The sequence below is a fragment of the Poecilia reticulata genome, linkage group LG17, assembly GCF_000633615.1.
Source record: "Poecilia reticulata strain Guanapo linkage group LG17, Guppy_female_1.0+MT, whole genome shotgun sequence".
NCBI lineage: Eukaryota > Metazoa > Chordata > Actinopteri > Cyprinodontiformes > Poeciliidae > Poecilia > Poecilia reticulata.
In genome coordinates, this window is record NC_024347.1 from 5314015 (window position 1) to 5321307 (window position 7293).

Genomic DNA, 7293 nt, shown 5'->3' on the forward strand with positions numbered 1-7293 from the left:
TGCTTCAGCTAAAAAAAATAATAATAACAATAATAAAAAAGTTCTCTTGAACAAGGGTGTTCGTAGACGCATCAATTCAGAACTTTGTCCACTTTTAATGTGGCAGTCAACCTGTATCGTTAAACTGAAAACAAATATCTGTGGGAAAAAAATGCAATCCTGCTCTCCTGTAGTTAAATAAAATTCATTTGTATAACACTTTTCAGCAACCAGGCGGTTCAAAGTGCTTCGCTTCATAAAAATGTCACAGTCTTCAATTGTGGAACAAGCAATAAACATGACATTTTGTCAAACGTCATCATCAAAATCATCAATACACAACAAATATGTCGATCAATGATAAACCTGCCACAAATCAAGAGCAAACCCAAACAGGAGGGTTTCTAGTATTCATTTAAAGGAGCTCAGAGTCTTTCAGCTGCTTTGGAGTTTTCAGGAAGTTTTTTCCAAATTTGGAAGACGAGGCCTCAAGGGTTTCTGGATTCATAGTCAGGTTAAACAAACTGCAGGTGGATTTTTTTTTCTTTCTAATTAGTTGACTTTTGAAGGCTGCATTCAATACATTTCATTTCGGGGCATCAGAGTAAAGAAGGCCAAGCGCAAAAGCTCTTCACCCCTTTCAGATTTCTTTTTCTGTTCAACGTTTTGAAAACCATCAGACTTTTTCCAGTTAACTTTACTACTATGCACTACTTTGTGTTGGTCAGTCAGATACACCCCCAACAAAACACATTCAAGGTAGCGGTTTTGACATGAAAATGTGTAGAAAAGTTAAAGTCAGAGTGAATCACTTCCGTGGACAACATCTACTTATTCTGGAAAAGTGAGAGATTTTCCAGAACTACTTGCTCCTACACCCATTGCTGGGTGTTGGAGCTAGCTAGTAGTACCACAGCACACAGTAAGTGGTGCAACACTGATTACATCCATACTGCCTCCACAGCCTTATCAGCACAGATGCGCCTCCTTTTCTTATTGGCTAAATAAGCTCAGGTGTAGCCCTGTAATGAGAAAAAAAAACTGACAGAGATGAGCCTAATTAACTGACTGATTAATTGGTTGATCCATTGTCGCTGCCGTCGACAATTTATTCATGGGATCAGTGGGACGGTCTGTCCTGACGTAAAACAATATGCCAGAACAAAAACAAATGTCAGAATCGAACAGTCCGGCAGCGAGCGCGATAACAATGATGGAGCTGATCTTTTGCAACAATGAGGAGAAAAGCTGTCTGACTGAGCGCACTCCGTGGAGCAAAGTAAAGACACGAGATTCAATGTTCCAGATGATAACATTTTATGATAACGGCTAGCATAATTGTGTCAATCTGTTCGGAGCGTGCGTCCAGCATTTAAATTGAAAAATCTCCTGTATTTATTTTCCACAGCTGGTACTGAAAGCTGTAGCTAGATTTCTAATTAGTCTGTCCAACTGTCCAGCTTATTGTGCTGATGACATCCAGCTTCTGGTTGTACTGTGTTTTTTGTTGTTGTTGTTGCCAAAATGAATCACTGGGTGGCGACATTGAGCCAGGTCAAAGTATCAGTCGCACAGTCATTCAAAACCACTTAGGAAACCCTGTTAGAAATAATCACTTCTTTCATAAGAGAGAGAGGTTGGCGTATCAAAAGAAAGTGTATTCCAGCAAAAATGTTTTGACATCCTTTGTTCTTAGAGCAAGTATTACCTAATTTGGTTCAGATGCTTCTTGTTTACATCTAGCAGTCTCTGATGTCAGTCTGAGGAAAGTTTTGCCTGCTCCTTACTTTAAGATGGGAGAGGCCTGAAGGGTTTATTTGTATGTACAGACAGTTTTAAGTCACCCCATAGGATCTCAATAAGATCAAGATCTGGGCTTTCCATTTCAAAGAAAGAAGCGAACCAGACGGCTTTTCATGTTAATTCAATATTTGGAGGCGTGGATAACACGAACTGAACAACTTTGTTCACTTCATCCGTTGAAATCGTTAAAACTACCAGCAGAATCCGATTCTAAAATGTCATCATTCAAAATTTCTCCTTCTGTTCAGTGATTGGTTGAAATTCTACTGGAGAAATCCAGGTAAATGGGAGAAATACCAGAGAAAAGTCAAGGGACATGAGAATCAAACTGAATTTCGTAGGAAGGCAATGGCCAGGTTAGTTTGTTGTCATGTTGTAGGATCCACTTCTACTTCAGCTCTAATCTTTACAGCATGACTTTTGTTTGACATAGAACCTACTTCAGAGGTTCTATGTCCTGTCTGGAGAACCAACCTACATTTCATCCTTTCCTAAAATAATGACCTAAGTCATGTTTTTGCCAAAAGTTTTTTTTTTTTTTGTACCTGAGACATTTTTTGGAAAGAAAGAGGTGGTGATTTTTAAAATTTTTTATTTATTTTTTTGTGCCAAAAAAATGATTTTTGTCAAAAAATGGCCATTATTTTAGGAAAGTGACAGTATCTGAAGCTTTAATGAGACAAAGTTTCGCTGACGAGTAATGGTGTCGTCATGGCAACCTGATGTCGTTTCCCTTTGTGTGATTTCACTCCTTTTACATGGGAATAACTGTAGTGAATATCTTAAAATTTGAAATTTATTAGTTATCCAAATTCTGAATTAGATTAAAAAAAAATTACAAGTTAAAAAAACACTCATATTATGTTCACTCTGCTGAACATAATATGTTCAGCAGATAAAACATGTTGTTCATTAGAAATCTATAAGGTTACAGTAAAGGAGCTTATCTTTTAATAACAGAAGTTTTTCACAGTGTGGTTTGGAAATGTTTATGAGAATAACAAAAATAGATTACAAAAACAGTTATTAAAAAAAAAGAAAGGTTCATTTTATATCAAGATATTTTTTGTTTTGCTTGCCATACCCTCATACTTTATTGTAAACAGCCTTCTTTTTATGTACGAAACATTTACAGTAACAGTGTGGTAATCATTCCTAAATCTATCGCTGCTGCATCAGCTCAGACAAGTCAACACATCCTGAATACGTACTTATGAGAAGTTACTCGTATCACAGCCATAAAACCACACATTAAACCAAACCGAGACTTTTTTTTTTCTTTTTGTGCATTCCCCATTCAGCCAGATGCTGTGAACCAGCGATTTTCACCAGAATGCAAGCGCTCGTTTCATGTGTGGAGACAGCACCTGGGTGACAACCAGAAAGGGAAGTGATGTCACAGGTGTTGCTGTTCACGGGTCTGCGTCCTCTGCTTCTCAGAGACACTAGCTAAACGTGGAAGTCGCTTCCAGGAAGCGTTGGGCCTTCCTGTAAGGCGGCAGCAGGGAGAGCCCAGGCCTGACAGCGAGCTGTGAACCAGCAGAGAGGTGTGAAAACTTTTTCAAACGACAGAACGCTCAAAGCCGCTTGAGAGGGTTTTATCAACCAAAACATAATTCGTTTGGATTTCACATTTTCAGACGTACGGCGGCGGAAATATACACCGCATGTAAATGTTTCTCTCAGGAAATGTAAAATTCACAGTTTGCCATCAGAACAATAACCAACCATGCATGTTTTTGGGTCACAGGAGGACGACGGGGTGTTCAAAGTGAGGCTCGGGGGCTGTTTTGTGACCCCTGGTTTGATAATATGTTGCCCATGACTTTATTTCGAGAACAATACACTGGAGGTTGATGCAGGTGGAGACTTTTTAAATTTAATCAGCTCAAAATTTTAACAGACAAATTAAAATCTTACAATAAAAATAAATAAATAAAAATTTGGCTACAAATCAAAGTATTCAACAGTCAGGCTTTGATGCACCCAGATCAGCTATTAATGAATTTATGAAACATGGCTATATATTTTTCAATAAAAGTGACTTAAATCTTGTTTTTAATGCTTAGCAGTGGCATATTCTGATATGGGTTACATGGGCAACCGCCCAGGGTGGCGTCTCGTGGGGGGCAGTCCCACCCCCACCGTGTGACAACCCCTGTTCTTACAATTGGAGGTTCTGATTGTCAATGCAAGCAAACCCGCCCCCCTCCCCATTCCACCACCGGAAAGGCGGCTCGCTCAGGGCGTTTCAGTTGAAACCTTTAAAAATGAGCAAAGTGAAAACCTTTTTTCATGAGCTAAATTTGCAAAACCTTTTTACATTTTGACTCTACAGTAATTTACACATCCCTTACCAATGACAACGAAAAAGATTACTTGACTCATTTAAAGTACTGCAGCTCAGTTTATTGTTGAGAGCTCAACAATAAACTTTACCCCTTTCTTTCTTCTTTTTTCTATTGTAATTTCTTTCTTTCTTTCTTTTTAATGGCCCATGAGTCCTTTTAACTTGACGATCTTGGCCCATGTCACAAAAAAGTTTGGACACCTCAAAGTATCTGTTGTAAAGTCATTAGAGCTTACAGGAACAGATGGACAATGCTTACTGTACTGTTTAAGCTGTTTGTTACTGGTTGGAAAATCAAGTATAATACCTAAACTCAAAGCAAACAAGCGCTACATTAGATGCAAAATAAAGGCATTTTGCTGAGAAGCAAAATGAGAAAAAATTGGACAGGCCCCAGGCGTTTTACCTTCGCACACTTTTCCAGATAGTTTCACCCATTTGGTACAGGCTGTAAGCGCCTGTATCACTACGCCGGCTGTCAGCTTGGATTTGTTTCTACACTGCGAGTGCTAAATTAATTTTACACTCACCAGAATGAAAATGTCAAAGGCACATTTTTTTTAACAATCTTACACTGCAGAATAACCCAATATCAGTACATCTTGCAGCTGATAACCCAGTCATCCATTTTCTCCTTGTCACATCATCAGACACTTCATTCTGCCTTCCTGACAGGGATACTTTCAAATAATTGTCTCGTGCTGCGCACCAGCGCTAATGAATGAAATAAATCGTGAATCCAACTCCAGAGTCCAAATTAAAGACGAGACAGAGGAACTTTTAAACTGAAGCCTGATCCAGTCATTTCCTGAAAAAACTGTCAATAACGTTTTAGTAAACCATGTAAAGATGAGGGAAGAGAAACTCCAAACACATAGTGTCGGGGCTAGAGGTAGAGACAACACTTGTTTGTTTTTTTTCATTGATGGTCATGAGATTAGATGGTATTGCAATTTTTTTTCTTCAAGGGTCAAAAATATACAATGAAAGTGCGTTTTTTTTTTCCACAGCTGATCTCACATTTACTCATGGTGGATTTAAGTAGTTACAAGCTTTATTTTCTAGGAACAGGAAGACATTAACTTTTTTGTGTAACAACTACAAAAATAATACAGAAATCCATTTGCACATGTGCAATAGCATTTAGTTTGTATTGTTCAACTTTATTTTATGCTAGCTTGGTGCTCCTGGGGGCCCCCTGGTGGTGAGGGGGCCCTAAGCAGCCACGTAACTCTCATATGCCGAAGGCTGGCTCAGTATTTTGTGATATTAGGACTGGACAATATATCAATATCAATATACATTGTGATAGACACGCGAATCAATAGGTAACAAATTTGATGCAATTTTCAGTAATTTCACTGAACAATCCAGAGCCTCACAGCATTCTGGGGAATGTAGGCAGAGGAAAGGCTTTAACCGCTCAACCTCTCAATGCCAGCTAAGAAACATTAGTGGCATAATGAACTAATTACCTCACTCTTTGGCTACCTAGCAACAACTTGAGTAACTTCTACCTAGCAACAACTTGATGAGCAACTTGCGCAGCATCTGTTTCATGTTTTGAAACGGTATAAAAACTGTGGATAAAGTATATTTGATATTTAAAGCAAAAAACTAATCAATTATTATCGACTGACATGAAACGCTGATATCGTAATACATCAGTCAGCCATATTATCCAGCCCTAATGATGATTATTCTTGATTATTTTGATGCTGGCATTTAGCAAAATGTAATGTTGGTTACTAGTTTCAAATCTTGTAATTGAGTTATTTATTTATTTTACATTCCTGCAGTCCAGCCAGATCAGAAATCTGTATTCTAAGAAATGACATACAATTCACTCTCTCTTCTGCTGTCAGGAAGTATCCTCCTGAAGTTCAAGATGTTCTGCTGCTTTGTTTTGTCCAGTTGACCACCGGGTTGTTATCTCTGCATCAGCCCTCGTCTCCGCGCCTTAATTCATAAGTTATATTTAGTCACCAGGTCTCCTCAGGTGCATAACTGTGTACTAGCTGTGTGACTAAAAACCAACCCTACGCAGCACGATGAACAATGGTGATGTTTCAACCATTGGTGAGTGACTTTAGTCTCTCAGAAGAAGTTCAACGCCCATGGCAGCACCATGCAGAGGATGTTTCTCTATTAGTTTAAGGGTAATTATGATATTAAATGCCAGGATTTAGTCTGCATACAGACTAACACTCGTGTGTTTATGGTTCACACGAGTGAGTATTTGAAGGTTATTGCATTCTCTGTCAAGCGGTTGGCGTAATGGTTATAACCACAAGAAAATGTGCACACACTATTAGCTTTACTCCGTTTACATCTTGCATATGCATCCTGCATGTGCATCGCACAACTGATTCATTCCATGCACAATGTTTGGTAAAATGCCAACATTTGGTAAAAGTGAATCTCAAACTTTTCTGGAAACCGAAAGCTTTGTGCATTACCAATAACCACTGCCACATCCCTTAGAGAGGCAGAAATTCATGCTCATTGACAATTCACCTTAGATCAAGCAACTACAAGTTGCCTCAGAAACAACAAAGATACAAAAACAAACAGGGCTGTTCATCAGTCACCCTGAGCCACTAAGGAAAATCCTTAGATGTTCCATGCCCATAATATTTCTTGGTGTTCCAGATGTGGGTACAAAGCATTACGGTCCAATCAAAGTCAAATGTGGGAAGGTGGCCTTTATGTACACGTTTTGGTTTTTCTTGATCCGTAAGTTTGTTGTGTAGCATGTTTAGTATTTCCTGTTTGTATGCATGTGTATTTATTGAAGGTAGGCCACTTGCCATATTGTCACCTTCCTAATAATTCTGTATGAATTATTTAATTATTATTTTGGAACTTATTATTTTTTGTGTTTATATGATATAAAGTACTCTAAACTCCCTTTTTGCTTAAATGTAGTATACAAATAAACTTGATTGATTGGATTAAAATAATGGGCTAAATAATTTTAGTTTTTTATACTTTTATAATTTTAGCTTTTTATATCACTTTTAATAAAAGTGACTTTTTAAATTTATTTATTTATTTTTGTCCAAATAAACTTTTGGCCAAAAAAACCCCACCTAGGTCATTATTGTAGGAAGGTGACAACATGAAACGGCTCTGAGCCAGAAACGGCCAGGACAGACTGA